Source organism: Tenrec ecaudatus, chromosome 15 (assembly GCF_050624435.1).
Source record: "Tenrec ecaudatus isolate mTenEca1 chromosome 15, mTenEca1.hap1, whole genome shotgun sequence".
Taxonomy (NCBI): Eukaryota; Metazoa; Chordata; class Mammalia; order Afrosoricida; family Tenrecidae; genus Tenrec; species Tenrec ecaudatus.
In genome coordinates, this window is record NC_134544.1 from 110,076,189 (window position 1) to 110,091,249 (window position 15,061).

The 15,061-nt window shown below is 40.9% G+C and overlaps 2 pseudogenes; both read left to right on the top strand.

Moving 5' to 3' along the window:
- Window positions 1-687: 687 nt before the first annotated feature.
- On the top strand, window positions 688-3,033 carry LOC142427678 (large ribosomal subunit protein mL50 pseudogene; annotated as a pseudogene).
- A 1,801-nt stretch (window positions 3,034-4,834) lies between these two features.
- On the top strand, window positions 4,835-6,242 carry LOC142427679 (sodium/potassium-transporting ATPase subunit beta-3-like; annotated as a pseudogene).
- Window positions 6,243-15,061: the final 8,819 nt, after the last annotated feature.

The window sequence follows — 15,061 nt, forward strand, 5'->3', positions numbered from 1 at the left end:
TATAGAAAAGGGGTTCTTGGTGGACATAGTGGGGGGAGGGAGGGGACAAAGGAAAACTAATAGCAAGGAGTTCATGAAGAAAAGTGTTTTGAAATTGATTGTGGTAGCAATTGTACAATATTGCTTGATGTGATTGAACTGTGGAATGTTGTTCTATCTATAAGAGCTCCCAATAAAATGATTTTTAAAATATGCACATTTAAAATGTTCAAATGTTGCTATGGATTGAACTGTGTCCCCTAGTACTGTGTTGGGGTCCTAACTCCTGTTGCTGCTAGCTGCAGGTGCAAGCCTTTGGAGAATAGGATTTTCTTTGCCATGGTAATGAGGCCTTATCAGTGGAAAGTGAAATAGGAAAAAGCAGATTAAGGTACAGAAGCTGACAGACACAGAGGGAAGACCCACATTATCCGAAGGCAACAGAGAAGGACCCATCTACAATCCAAGGAACTCAAAGCCTTGCTGTAAGAGCGATGCGGCAGGAATTTGCCCTCAGAGCTGACAAAGTGTCCCTCATGAGCCAGCGGGTGTCCTTAATTTAGTTTTCCAGCCGCTATGTTTTCTATAAGAAAAACACTTCTCCTGGTTAAGCACACCCACTTGTAGTATTTCTGTTTTAGCAGCACTAAGAAACTAAATTATTTTCCCAAGGAGTCCAGACTAATTTACATTCATAGTGTTTGCACAATGCGGGCGATTCCAGCTGCCAGCCACAAGTAAGCCAATTCACAAGACAGGTGCAGAGGAAAGAGTTTCATTGAATATGATGTTCAAGAAGACAGCATGGTTCTACTTCAACAGAGAACTGACTCCTGAAATGGAGAGGGGTTCTGAAAAAAAAATTGTGTAACAAAGTTAACAGGGTATCAGTTAATAAATGATCAATAAATATCATGTCCTTTTTTAAGGAATAGGCTGTGTATTTTTCACAGGAAAGTTATGAAATCTGCCCATGCATAAGTCACAAAGATAGACCCAACAAATTTCAAAGAATGTCTATACCATATGCTTTGTCCACTAAGCTTAAAAATGCTTACACAAATACTTTCAGGAAATAAACACATTTCAAAATGAAAATGAATGACTCCGTTACAAGAGTTTAATGGTCCAATTTAAAAATCAGTTGCAGGACTATTCAACTAGTATGCTTCTGTTTGTAAAAAAAACGCTTAAAAACACGGTGTGATTGTGTTGTAAATCATGTCCTGGTTCTTTCCCCTCTGGTGATCAGCAGGTGGTATACTTTGAGTGGTGCCGAGTCTCCCAGGGACTCAACTGAATAAATTTCAATCTAGTTAGCCTTCAACAAATCCTCCCATTCTCCTGGCCTAAAATTGCAAATTTGTTTCAATTCCTACTATTTGAGAAACTACAATAAATTATAAACATCCTAATAATTCTTACCCCACTCTCCACATATTTTTACTGTGAATCTATTTAATTCCCTTAAATGATTTCAATAAGAGTTACCTTAATCTCTAACTTCCAAAAGAAAATAACAATGGCAAGTTAATTCACCAGGAAGTCTGACCAAAACCACAAAGTCAGACTCCAAAGGCAAGCAAAAGGGCTGGTGCCCCAGCAGTTCACTGCTACTCAAGTCCCCACATCTCACCAGGAGTACTTATAATAAATGTTCATAGTTGTTGCCAACCTGATGAGTAAAAATATAACACTTCTATGTCAGATTTGCTACTTGTTTGCAATGACTTAAGATTGGGGTCAGATTTGGGGGTTCTCTTGTAAAGATTGGTTTTAAAATTATATCCTATTCTATCTGTTTGCCCACCCTCTTTATGTTGTTCTTCTGGTTGTTGTCATTGCTAGTATGGAAACTGCCTTCAATCTTAGCTGTGTGAGGAACTGGGTGGAGAGACGATCCTCTAAATAGTATGCTTGAAAGAAAAGCTGAATTGTTGGTCAGTACTTTAAGTGGAGTTATGAGAAGTTTTGTGCTCCAAAATGACAAGTTCAAGTCCTAACACCAGGTACCTGGGAATGTGACTTTATTCGAAAATAAGTGGGTATAATTAAGGTGAGGTCATTGGGGTGGACCTTAATCTCTTATAAAAAGAAGATGAGATATAGAGACACAGAGAAGGTGGTCATGGGAAGCGGCTGTGTCTGTGCTCAGGATTAGGAGGAGAAGCCTATGGATAGTCGCTGCTGCGCCACACCAGTTTTGGTCTCAATCCAGGAAAGAGAAAGAGCCGGTAGTAGATTACGTATTAGAAGAGGTGAAGAAAGATCTTGTGCTGGTGTGTCCACCCTTATGAAGCCGAATGTACATGCCACCTGATGATCTCCAGGGTCGTCTGGAATCTCCCGTCAAGGAAGTTTTTGGTCCATGTGGTCATCTGAATTGACAGGACATCTCCCTGGAAGATGGACTCTGAAAGGTAGTCTCTTGGCACAGCTAGCTGATGACTTAGGCCATGTGGCTCCTGTAAGGAAGTCGAGAGGTGCCAGAGACCAAATCAGTTCAATTAGAGCAAACAGGCTTTATTGGGGAGAAAGACCCAGCCTGGGCAAAGTCCCACGGTCCACAGTGTCTGGGCCGGAGGAGTCGCACTGCAGGCTACAGGAGTGATGCTTACATATGGACCAGTGGTTTCTGGAATGTAAGGTGTCCTCCTGGTTCCGGGTGGAACCAGGCACTGAGCCAAATGGGCCGTGAACAAAACAGGCTGAGTAAAAGAAGGAAAAAATAATTTGCAAAGCTGCTGAAAGGTTCCATAGCCAGCTCTGGTCAGCTCCGCGGGTATGTGTGGGAGATTCAAGGTCCCTTGCTGCTAGTTGTTTCAGCCAGTTCTGGTCAGCTCCGCACGGTGGGGGAGATTCAAGGTCACTTGCTGCTAGCAGCCGGCCTGGCATTGATCCGACCATACAGTTCCTAACTCAAAGCTTCATCAGATGTGCAGTGACAGAGATGTTCTTGAGTTCTACTCCATCCCTGTCCAAGACAGATCGAAAGTTGATGAGCTTATGGCTAGTAACTTGCCTCCCCATTTGAAAATCACTTGGGGTTACTGAGCAAGTCAGAGAAGGAACACATAAAAATCTCTCCTTCCCTCAAGTACAATGGAGTTGGTAAGCCTTGGGTAGTTTATGTTGGCAAATGCTGCCTATTTTCTAAACCCACGTCGGCTATGGGAGGAAGAAGGCATCATCTCTTTCTTTTCTTCTATCATCATGAATTGACAACAGGAGTTTGCTTCACATCTGTTGAAATCTTTTCTTTTTAATCTAACCTAATGTAATCAGGTCATTAATGGTTTATGACATTTTTCTCTCCAGAGAAAACACTGCAGTTAGCTTGGGTGTCAGGGAGGAGGAGGTCATTACAAATTTTGGGATGACTGTTACCTCTTAGAGGCGTGAAACAATAATGGCAGGCAAATGCTTTTAGCCCTGTGAGGGTTCTTACATCTAAGAAACATGTATTTTAAAAAGACATAAGCCACAAACACCTATCTTACTTATAAAAAGAAAAAAAAATAGATACATGAGATTTCATCAAAATTTTAACCTTTTTTACTTGCTTTAAAGGACATTAAAAGGGGGGAAAGGGAATTCACAGGACAGGAAAAATATTTGCAAATCACATAGCAGAATAGGGATTTCTGCATAGATTATATTAAAATTATTGCAATACAATAATTAAAAGTATTATGCTAAATGAAATTAGTCACAAAATGACAAAAAGTGTATGAGACCATGATTGTGAAAAGTCAATATGTTTTCACGCAGAAAGAAACATTTTTTGAAGGAAAATAGGATGGGTTCTCTAGAGAGATACAACCAGATTGCTGATAATTATATATATATTTATAAAGATATATAACACAAGAAATGAAAGTTAAATGATAAATAGATATATAATATAAGAAATGAACAGTTAAATTATAAAGCAGTACAAATGGCTCAGTACGACTCACTCCCGTGAGAGAGTTGTGAGACACTGGCAGTCCTTCAAGTCTTGAGGGCCGTCAGGTAGTCCTCTGAAGAGAGAGAGAGGGCTAGGCTATCCCAGCACAGACAGCAAACAGCTAAGGCAGGTCACCAACTGTCAGTCAGGTCACCAACCATTAGTCCTCAGCTCCGGAGATGTAAATTTCATTTGTGTGGTCTTAAAGGGACCTCAACTTACAGTGACACAGTCCACAGGCTAGGCGTCCCACAGGTAGTGTGCCCTTTAAATTGAGGTAAAGAACAAGCAAGGCAGCTGCACACTGGTCCGATGATTAAAGAGCGAGAGACAAGAAAGGTGAGGCTCATCGAGCCACTTATCTCTCCGCCCTTCAATTAATCCCACTTGTGTTTATTGGCCAGACTGGCACAATAAATTATCTCAGTGGAAAAAGCGTAAATCACTAACAAAAGTTAAACAAGTATTAGCTAGGTGAAGGGAGGCAAGATGCAATGAGGAGGAAATCTGCACAAGATGATCCAGACAAAAAGAGACACTGGGGAGAGCAACAATGTGCATATTTTAATACTCAGATCCTCAATTTGAGGCTATAATTTTTTTTGCTGGGACAGATTAACATCATCGTTCTCCAGAGGAGTGGCTAGTGGGTTTGAACTGCCAACCTTGAGCTTAGCAGAGCAATACCTACCTGACAGGGCTCCCTTGTTCACATCCTTGGTCAGAAGGAACATAAAATCCCAAACCACAGGAGCTACCACTTTACACTCATTAGGATATAAAAGGGCTTTTAAAAGCTCGTGGAAAAATGGTATCTTTTCATTTCACTTCCCACAAACTTTCTGAAGCCTCCTTATATAGTCATAATAGCCCAAAGGATGGCGTGTCACTCCGGGTAATCCAGGAATGCTCATCTGTTTAAAAGAGTGCTTTGTATCAAGAAGTAATTATTGAGTCGGCTCCAGGGATGCTGCTGTGAGTAGGTGTCTTCATCAGTTCTGTTCATCCGCCCCGGCTGTGCCCCCTAAGCATCCGTGTGCCTCTGCGCTCCTTGCCCCATTTACCCCCACGGTTGTGCTCATCTCTCTCTGTCCACACACAACATAACGAAGACAGACAAGAAGTCTTTGAACCAGTCCCTGGCCTAGTGGAAGCTCTTCATTTATAACCCCAAACACCAGGGAGTTCCTAGGGCGTCCCGCCAAGAGTTGGGGTTTGATATACCCTATTTTATTTTTTATTTTAACAATTTATTGGGGCTCATACAATTCTTTTCACAGTTCATACATATACATACATCAATTGTATAAAGCACATCCATACATTCCCTGCCCCAATCATTCTCAAGGCATTTGCTCTCCACTTAAGCCCCTTGCATCAGGTCCTCTTTTTTTTTCCCCTCCCTCCCCAATCCCCCTCCCTCATATGCCCTTGGTAATTTATACATCGTTATTTTGTCATATCTTGCCCTATCCGGAGAGTGGAGGGTGAGTGGGTTGGAAAGGGGGAACTGATTACAAGGATCCACATGTGACCTCTTCCCTGGGAGAGGGACAGCAGAGAAGGGGGGAAGGGAGATATACCCTATTTTCTATAGGTTCTTGGGTGCTCTCTTCTCATTCACAATGTGGGTCATTCTATAGACTCTGAATGATGAGATTCTAAACCAATCAAAACCAGTTGCCCAGCCCAGGACTTACGTTTTTGTTTTTTTTAAAAACCAATGGCTGCTTGGGCTACTCATTCAGTTTGTCTGATGTCACTTCCTATAAAGGATATGTTGAAGATCTCATCATTTTCTAAAGGCATATACTGCAGAAGAACAGAAAAATCCTACCATCTGTCCTGATGGCACGCTTTTTGAACAGAGGGACCCTGTTTATACTGTGTGTCGGTTTCCTCTGCGGTTACTTGATATGTGCTGCGGAATCACTGATCCTGACTATGGCGATGCCACCGGAAACCCTTGTGCTCTTGTGAAAATGAACAGACTCATTGAATTAAGACCTGAAGGAGAACCAAAGATAACGTGAATTTCAAAGAATGAACAAGTGGAAAAGAAATCAGCTTATCAAGAATAAAAATAAAAAAGAAGAAAGTAGCTTATCCTCCCACTGAACTTATAGCCTTAAAGTCTTTTCCACATTATGGGGAAACAGCTGCATGTGGGGTATCACCAGCCAATGGTTGCTCTCCAGGTGTTCTCTGCTCCTCCTGCTAGTGTCAAGAAAGAGCAACAATCGACTGCAAGACTAATGGATCATCCAACCTAAAAAACGAGGATGGACATGACAAGTTTGGGGGACGAATTTAGTCCAAAACCACAGTAGATTCATAGTATGAATAGGCTCTTTCTACAGAATAAATGTATCTCTGCTTCATTTTGTATTACCTGGACCTGCCATTCTAGAACTTGAGACCACCTTGGAGAAAGGTGGGCGGTACATGACACTGGAGCAGTGGTCCTCAAACTTTTTAAACAGGGGGCCAGTTCACTGTTCCTCAGACCCGTTGGAGGGCCGGACTATACTTTAAAAAAAAACAAGACTATGCACACTGCACATATCTTATTTTGAAGTAAAAAACAAAATGGGACAAAAACACCTGGCGGGCCGGATAAATGTCTTTAGTGGGCCAGATGTGGCCTGCGGGCCATAGTTTGAGGGCCCCTGCACTGGAGTAACACCAAACTGTTTCTAGACCTTATTGTTCAATGTTCTCCGAAGTTCCTGCCTGTTGCCTCCACTGCCCTTTGAACCAGTGTACAGGTGCCATGTGAGGGACTGGTAAATACCTGGTGGAGATCATGTGTAATGGGGGTGGGAGGCCCTTCTCCTATTTTTATGTATGGTACAGATCAGAGCTGGAAACACAGGGAATCCAGGACAGATAAACCCCTCAGGACCAATAATGAGAGTAGAGATACCAGGAGTGGAAGGGGAAGGTGGGGTAGAAAGGTGGAACTGATCACAATGATCTACATATAACCCCCTTCCAGGAGCACGGACAACAGAAAAGTGGGTGACGGGAGACATCAGACAGTGTAAGACATGAAAAAATAAATAATGATTTATAAATGTTCAAGGGTGAGGGAGGGAGGGGGAAAATGAGGAGCTGATACCAAGGGCTCAAGTAGAAAGCAAATGTTTTGAGAAAATGATGATGGCAAGAAACATACAAATGTGCTTGACACGTGGATTTATGTATGGAATGTGATAAGAGTTGTAGGAGCCCCCAATAAAATGATTAGATAAATAATAAATAAACAATCATTGTGGTGCTGTAGTAGTTAATCCTGGTGGCTCCGTGTATTATGACTTGAGCTGCTAATTGAGAGATCAGCAGTTCCAAACCACCAATCCCTCTGAGGGAAAAAGATGAAACTTTTATTCCCATAAAAGTTACAGTCTCATAGGGAAAAAATGTGGAGCCGATATTAAGGGCTCAAGTAGAAGGCAAATGTTTTGAGAATGATGATGGCAACAAATGTACACATATGCTTGACACAATGGATGGATGAATGGATTGTGATAAGAACTGTAGGAGCCCCCAATAAAATGATTTTTTTTTTAAAGTTACAGTTTCAGAAACTGACAGGGTTAGTTGTACTCTTCTCTATGGGGTTGCTGTGAATCCCATTCCACTCAATGGCAGTGCATTTGCTTTGTTTAATTAAAATATCATTTTATTGGGGGCTCTTACACCTCTTACAATAATCCACACATGAACTATAGCAAGTATATTTGTATACAGGTTGCCATCATTCTTTTCTAGCCTTTAACTTTCTATTGAGCCCTTGGTATCAGCTCCTCTTCCCCCCCCCCCCCGGTGACCCCTTGATAAACCATAAATTATTATTTTCATATCTTACAATGACTGCTGTCTTCCTTCCCCTATGGTTTCTGTTGTTCATTCCCCTGGAGGATGTGTGTGTGTTTATTGAAATCAGTTCTGTGAATTTGGTTTTTTGAGTGCTTTGGGAGAACTGTTAGGCTGTGAGATAGTTAAGGTTTATTGTGCCAACCTGGCCAATAAACTCATGTGGGGTTAATTGAAGGGCGGAGGGATAAATGGCTCTGTGAGCCTCACCTTTCTAATTCTCAGGTCTCTTGCTCTCTGATGGTCATGCCAGTGTGTGGCTGCCTTAGCCAGTGCCCTGCTTCAGCTGGCAAAGCTCACTTCACAGGAGACATTCCTGAGGAAAAGCCACATGACATGAGCCTGCCCCGATGCAGCCCTGGGTGCTGGAGCAGCTGCGTGGAGACCCCTACCAGCGCTCACTTACACGCTCACTGACTCGGCTTTCCTCTTGCAGTTGGCGTCACTGAGTGTGTTTTGTGAGATTGAGGGAGATTTTGTAGATCGGTGTCAGACATATGGGCTAATGTTGGATTTATGGACTTGGACAGTACTTGGTTGGGATGCTTTTGTAATGTATACTTACCCTTTATATAAAACTCTCTCTTATACTTATATGAGTTCCTGTGGATTTGTTTCTGCAATCTACCCAGACGAACACAGGCTGCTAATGACAAGGTTTAAATCTCTAGGGAAGACAATGCTCCATAAAGATTTTACAGTCTTAGCAACCCTATACAGTCACTTTGAGGCAGACTCAGCTCAGTAGGAGTGGATTTAAGGGGATGATTATGAAAATGGGGAAAAAAGAATTTCTGAGGTATATTTTGTAGGCAGGTTCAATAAGTCTTTCAAAGTCAAAATATCAAATTAGAGCTGGTTGAATTCTAAATAGGAGATAGTAAATTAGATACAGAATAATACAGACAACTCTTCCAGGAAGTTGTGTTTGAAATAGTCTATTTCTGGTGAAAATATGCCAAGCAGACTACATCCCCATTCAACAATTACTACAGGGCAACCAAAAGATATTGGTGATAGGTCCAAATAGTGTCGTCATTATTTCATCACCCTGGGCTCACTCACTGCTCAACAAACAACTCATTTGTGCTTTATGATTATTATTGTTCATTTGACCTGATAGAGCTAACCCTTTCAAAGAATTTCAAAGAATGCTCAAGGAAAATGTTCACTACTCATTCAACAGAATCGTTCTTTCGTTTGAAGATGATGTTAGTGGGTAATATTGTTCAACGATAACAATGTTCTCAGGGCACAGACTGGGAGGTTCCGCCAGCCTCAGTACAGTAAGTTCAGTAAGTCTGGATTCTATAAGACATTAGAAATTCTGTTCCATACCCCTGCCCTGCCCAAACACGCATATTGTTGTTCAGGGCTTCCCTGTTGAATTCCGATTCAAAACATTTAGTAATGGTCTCCAGGCACTATCCAGTTTTTCTGATCTCACAGCACAGGAAGCAGTAAGTAGTCTATGGAGACAGGACCTGCAGTACAGTTCCTGTTTCATATCCTTGGTTTCCTTCCTCTGCTACTCCACGAGCCTGGAAGCCATTGTTGGATCGTAGATCTCTAGCCACAAGCTTTTAGATTCCAGGCAACTTTCTTTTCTGTTTGCCTCTTTATTGTGGATTAAGTTTATGGAGCAGATCATCAATTTTACATTCAATAATTCATACAGTCTGATTCAACTCATTCATTGCAAACCCCTCAATGCACCACCACTATGTCTCCCTGTGTTTCCTGCTTCCATTCTTTCTCCTTTCTTTTAAATCAGTTTATTGACATATATTTCAAGTATAATACAATTCAGTGGAAAAAAAACAAAATAAAAATAGAGACCAGACTTACTGATTGGATTGAGCCAGGCAGGGACACCCAAGACTATGGCCCTTAACCTTCTGGTCCAGAATATAACTAGATAAATTATTCCTATTTTTTAAAGCTCTACAGATAAATAGATTTAAATATTACTTAATATTTAAATACTTTAAATAGATCTCTATCTCGTTACAGTCTGTATAGCTTTACCCATCTTGGATTTAATATAAAGAAAACCATACCTTCACACATACCCCAAAAAAAAGTGGAGTAGCCAATTACATATTGGGCTGATAACCACAGGTCAGCAGTTCAAAACCACCAGCTGCTCTATGGGAGAAAGATGTGGGTTTCTATTCCCCTAAACTGATACCGTTTTGGAAACCCAGTCTCTGTAGATTTATCTATCCTGGACTTCATAGAAAGAAAATCGAACCAAGAAAGGAAGGAAGGGAGATCAACAATAATAAAATTAAACAGAAATAAAGTCCAATCCACAAGAAAACAGAAAACAATTTTTAAGATTATAAGTTAAAAATGGGTCAAAAGGTAAAACAAACCCTCCTCTTTTCCCAACCCTCTGAACTTTGTTGTTGGGTAAATGCTGCCCTTTTTTATCTTAAATGGTTGGTCATTCTAACTTGAAATAGAATTCAGTTCTAGACCAGAAGGTTAAGGGCCATAGCCTTGGATATCCCCACCTGTCTCAATCCAAAAAGTCTGGTCTCTTTTCTTATTTGTCATGTGTCATTCATCTTTCCTCTGGACAGGTTATACCAATACCTTAGATGACTGCTCAAGAGCTTTTTAAGACTCAGAGAATTAACAATTACAATGCAATGATTAGAACTCAAAAATCTTTAGATTTCAGGCTTTTATCTTTAATTAGAGGTCTGAAGAAGGCAGCTATATCCTGCCTTAAACTTTCTGGAATTCCCTTGTAGCTGAGGTCTGAACTTCATGGTGACAAGCACAACCTAGCACAGTGTTAGCAGGCCCTCAGTGTTTGCCTCAGTGTTCTCTCAGAGATTAAGCAAAAAGTCAGGGGTTAGATGTGAAATCACTCCCATGGTTTTACACAATAAGAGCTAGGGTGATACCAAAGACTAGTAGGCTGTCTTTTCTCCAGAGTTTAGCTAAATGATGCATCTTGGGAGAGGGAGCATTAGGACTGATTGTGATAATGTATATACACACGTTTTTTAAAAAGTAATTTAACCGTGGAATATGTGAATATTGTCTCAAGAAACTACTAAAAAAACCCAACCAAATTTGACTTATGGTTACCATGGTTGAAGGAGGAAGAGTTTTTACTTAGTGGGCATTGAGTGTATATTGATGGTAGTATAATAATTTGGAAAAGGATATCAACAATGACTGTACAACATGGAGCGTATAATCAATGTCACTGAATTATACATATAGAAATTGTTGAATTGGAGGATGTTTTGTTGTGTGTATTTTTGCCAGAATTAAAATAATCACAAATAACAATAAGTACAAGGGAAAATGTGTTTTTTAAAAATAATTTTATTGGGGGCTCATACAACTCTTATCACAATCCATCCATCCATTGTGTCAAGCACATTTCTACGTTTGTTGCCATCATCATTCTCAAAACATTTGCTTTCTACATGAGCCCTTGGTATCAGCTCCTCATTTTTCCGCTCGTTCCCTCCCTCACCCTTGATAATTATTATTTTTTCATGTCTTACACTCTCCGATGTATCCCTTCACCCATGAAAAAAATGTTTTAAAATTGATTTAGGTGATGATTGTACAACTCTTCTTGATATGATTGAACTATTGAATTGTATGATATGTGGATGAGGTACCAATAAAACTGTTTTCATAATGATGCATCTTTTTCAAAGTTAAAGGCTAGGGAGATTGTATTTATGTCTCAAGGCTAGTTTACAAGGACTACTATATTGTGTCTTCTTTTACCACAGGTGTCAGATCAGTCAAACTAAAGCAGTGGCTCTCAACCTGTGGGTCGTGAATCCTTTGGGGGGGGTCAAACAGCCCTTTTACAGGGGTCGCCTAAGACCATCGGAAAACAACATATTTCCGATGGTCTTAGGAACCAAGGCACCGCTCCTCTATCCACATGCAGCTACTCCCACATACAAGTACCAGAGTGAAGACTGTTACCCATGCTACACCATTCTTCAAGACAAAATTTCATTTATTTGTCATTAGAAATAAATATTTCACAATATATAATTACATATTGTTTTTGTGATTAATCACTATGCTTTAATTATGTTCAATTTGTAACAATGAAAATACATCCTGCATATCAGATATTTACATTATGATTTATAACAGTTGCAAAATGACAGCTATGAAAGAACATGAGAGATAGAAGAGAAGTACTGAAATAAATGGAGTCAGACACGATTCATGGTAGCATGCAAACCTCAGCCCCGCTTGGTGGTCCACGTGGAGGGAGAGAGAGATCTTTAATGCTAGCCCAGGCTTTTATCTTCGCCGGGGACATGCAAGTCTCCTAATTACAGGTGAGGACATACGTCACAGGAAGGGGCTGCACTATCGGTAATACAGTAATGAGAGGGGTGGTCTAGGGACATACACGCAATAGGGAGAGGAGGGATTGGGGGTATACATGTGACAAGATGGGCGGACCCTAGATTCAAGATGGCGGCCTAACCTTGGTCATCCTTGGGTGGATTTGACCTCTCTGAGGTCTCCTACAAGGAAACAGACAACTACTATCCTTATCAGAAGGGAGTGGGCCCTACTTGTGGGATGAACAGTGGTGACTGCTTGCTCTAGATGGCTGATAACCCTGATCTACTCCTGATGACCTCCAGTGTATAGTCATTTGCAAGCAGCTAAGTTGGCATATATTTGGGGGAGACAGCTTGGGAGAAATCCTTCTGTTTCCCACACAGATATATCTCTAAGTTCATATTACAATTGATTCTGTATGCATCTTGAAAAAATACTGGTGACTTATACCTCATGAAATTTAAGATAATTTTAGAAGTATATAAAACACAGGGCAACCTCCCCAACTACCATGATCCAAATTCTACCTTACAAGTCTGGATAGAGCAGAGGATGTACACTGGTGCAGACAGGAGCTGGAGGCACAGGGAATCCAGGGCGGATGATCCCTTCAGGACCAGGGGTGTGAGGGGCGATACTGGGAGGGTAGAGGGTGAGTGGGTTGGAAAGAGGGAACTGATTACAAGGCTCTACATGTGACCTCCTCCCTGGGGGACGGACAACAGAAAAGGGGGTGAAGGGAGATGCCGGAGATGGCAAGCTATGACAAAATAATAATCTATAAATTATCAAGGGCTCATTAGAGAGGAGGGAGTGGGGAGGGAGGGGAAAAAAGAGGACTTGATGCAAAGGGCTTAAGTGGAGAACAAATGCTTTGAAAATGATGAGGGCAAAGAATGTACAGATGTGCTTTATACAATTGATGTATGTATGAATTGTGATAAGAGTTGTATGAGTCCCTAATAAAATGTAAAAAAAAAAAAAGAACACAGGGCAAAGTCTCTGACCTCTTGTTCAAACTATTTCTAAGAACATAGGTCATGGGAGGTGTGAAAATAATATGAAAAGTGCACACCTATTGACAACAGAGGTCAGTGAAAAACAATTCTGCATTTGATTAGGAGAAACACCAAACCAATAATCAAACCTATAGCCAGTCAATTTCAACCCCTAGTGACCCTCTAGGATAGCATAGAACCATTCCCTAGGGTTTTCGAGGCTATAAAGCTTTATAGGATCAACTAAACTCATCTTTCTCCCGGGGAGTGGGTGAGGGATTTGAACTGCTGATCTCGCAATTAACTGCCCAACTCAAACCACCAGGACTCTTAGGAGACCCCAAACTGCTTAAATATAGGAATGTGGCCCCCAGGGGGATGAACAACAGAAACGTGGGTGAAGGGAGACAGTGGGAGGTGTAAGATACGAAAATAATAATTTAAATTTTATCAGGGGTTCACAAGAGTGGGAGAGTGGGGGAGGGAGGGAAAAAAGAGGAGCTGATAACAAGGGCTCAAGCAGAAAGAAAATGTTTTGAAAATGCTGATGGCAATTGTGATAAGAGCTGTAAGAGCCCCCAATAAAATGATTTATTAATAAGAAAATGTAAATGTTATAACAATATTTTTCTTAGAATTAGTAAATGATGTAAGTTGAAAGTTCGTTATTTTGTTTCCTATTCTGAGAATAGTGATGCCACAATTAGTGTATACTTGTTACAACAAAGAAGAGAGTCAGATAATAAATAGTTTTAGGGGGAAAAACCTTCTTAACTGTCAATTTCCAAATGGCTAAATCCTAATCTAGAAATAAACAAGCATCATATATATTTACAACCACTACTAACCCCAACTGTCATGTGTATGTTTTCTCTTAAATATATGATTTTGACTTTTTATATTTAAAAAATAAAAAGCAAGATTAAAAATAACTGTAAGGCAAATCTGACTAGACCAGAGGATGTACACTGGTACAGATGGGAACTGGAAACACAGGGAATCCAGGACGGATGATCCCTTCAGGACCAGTGGTGAGAGTGGTGATAGGGAGGGTGGAGGGAGGGTGAGGTAGAAAGGGGGAACCAATTACAGGGATCTACATATAACCTCCTCCCTGGGAGATGGACAACAGAAAAGTGGGTGAAAGGAGACATAGGACAGTATAAGATATGACAAAAGAATCATTTCTAAATTATCAAGGGTTCATGAAGGAGGGGGAGGGGTGAGGGAGGGGGAAACAAGTGGAGGGGCTTAAGTGGCGACCAAATGTTTTGAGAATGGTGAGAGCAATGAATGTACAAATGTGATTTACACAATTGATGCATGTATGGATTATGATGAGTTGTATGAGCCCCTTAATAAAATGATTAAAATAAATAGAAATAACTGTAAGGTTGGAAAAATGTTTTTGTTTCTTTTTTTCAAACCAGTTGTATGCTCTATTGAGGAAAACTGAAATGAAGGTTTCTCCAGGAATTATATTATTTTTTTCTACTGGGATTATGTATACTCAATTTTTTTAGGTTATACATTCATTCAGTTAATAATTGTTTTATTTAAATACCAAAGGACAGCCTATAATATTTTAATAGTTATTTAGACCTTGCAAGAACCAATTGGCCCCAGGGGAACAGAACAGGGGGGACCCTGGCCCTACCCATTCTCTCCTTGACAGTCCCTTTTCCTTGACCTGGATCTCGGGGAGTGGTGTGGACAGTCTGAAGGAGAGGGACAAAAGCATATGCCTGGGTCTGGTTTCTGTCCTCCCCAGGGTGACTGTTCTAGGGTGGCCTCAGGACAGGAAGGGGCCACAAAGCCTCTTCACCCCAGTAAAGGTGACCCCTGCAGTGATGGAGAGAGCAGCGCTGTGTGATGCTCAGGCATCTCCCCATTCTGAAAGCAG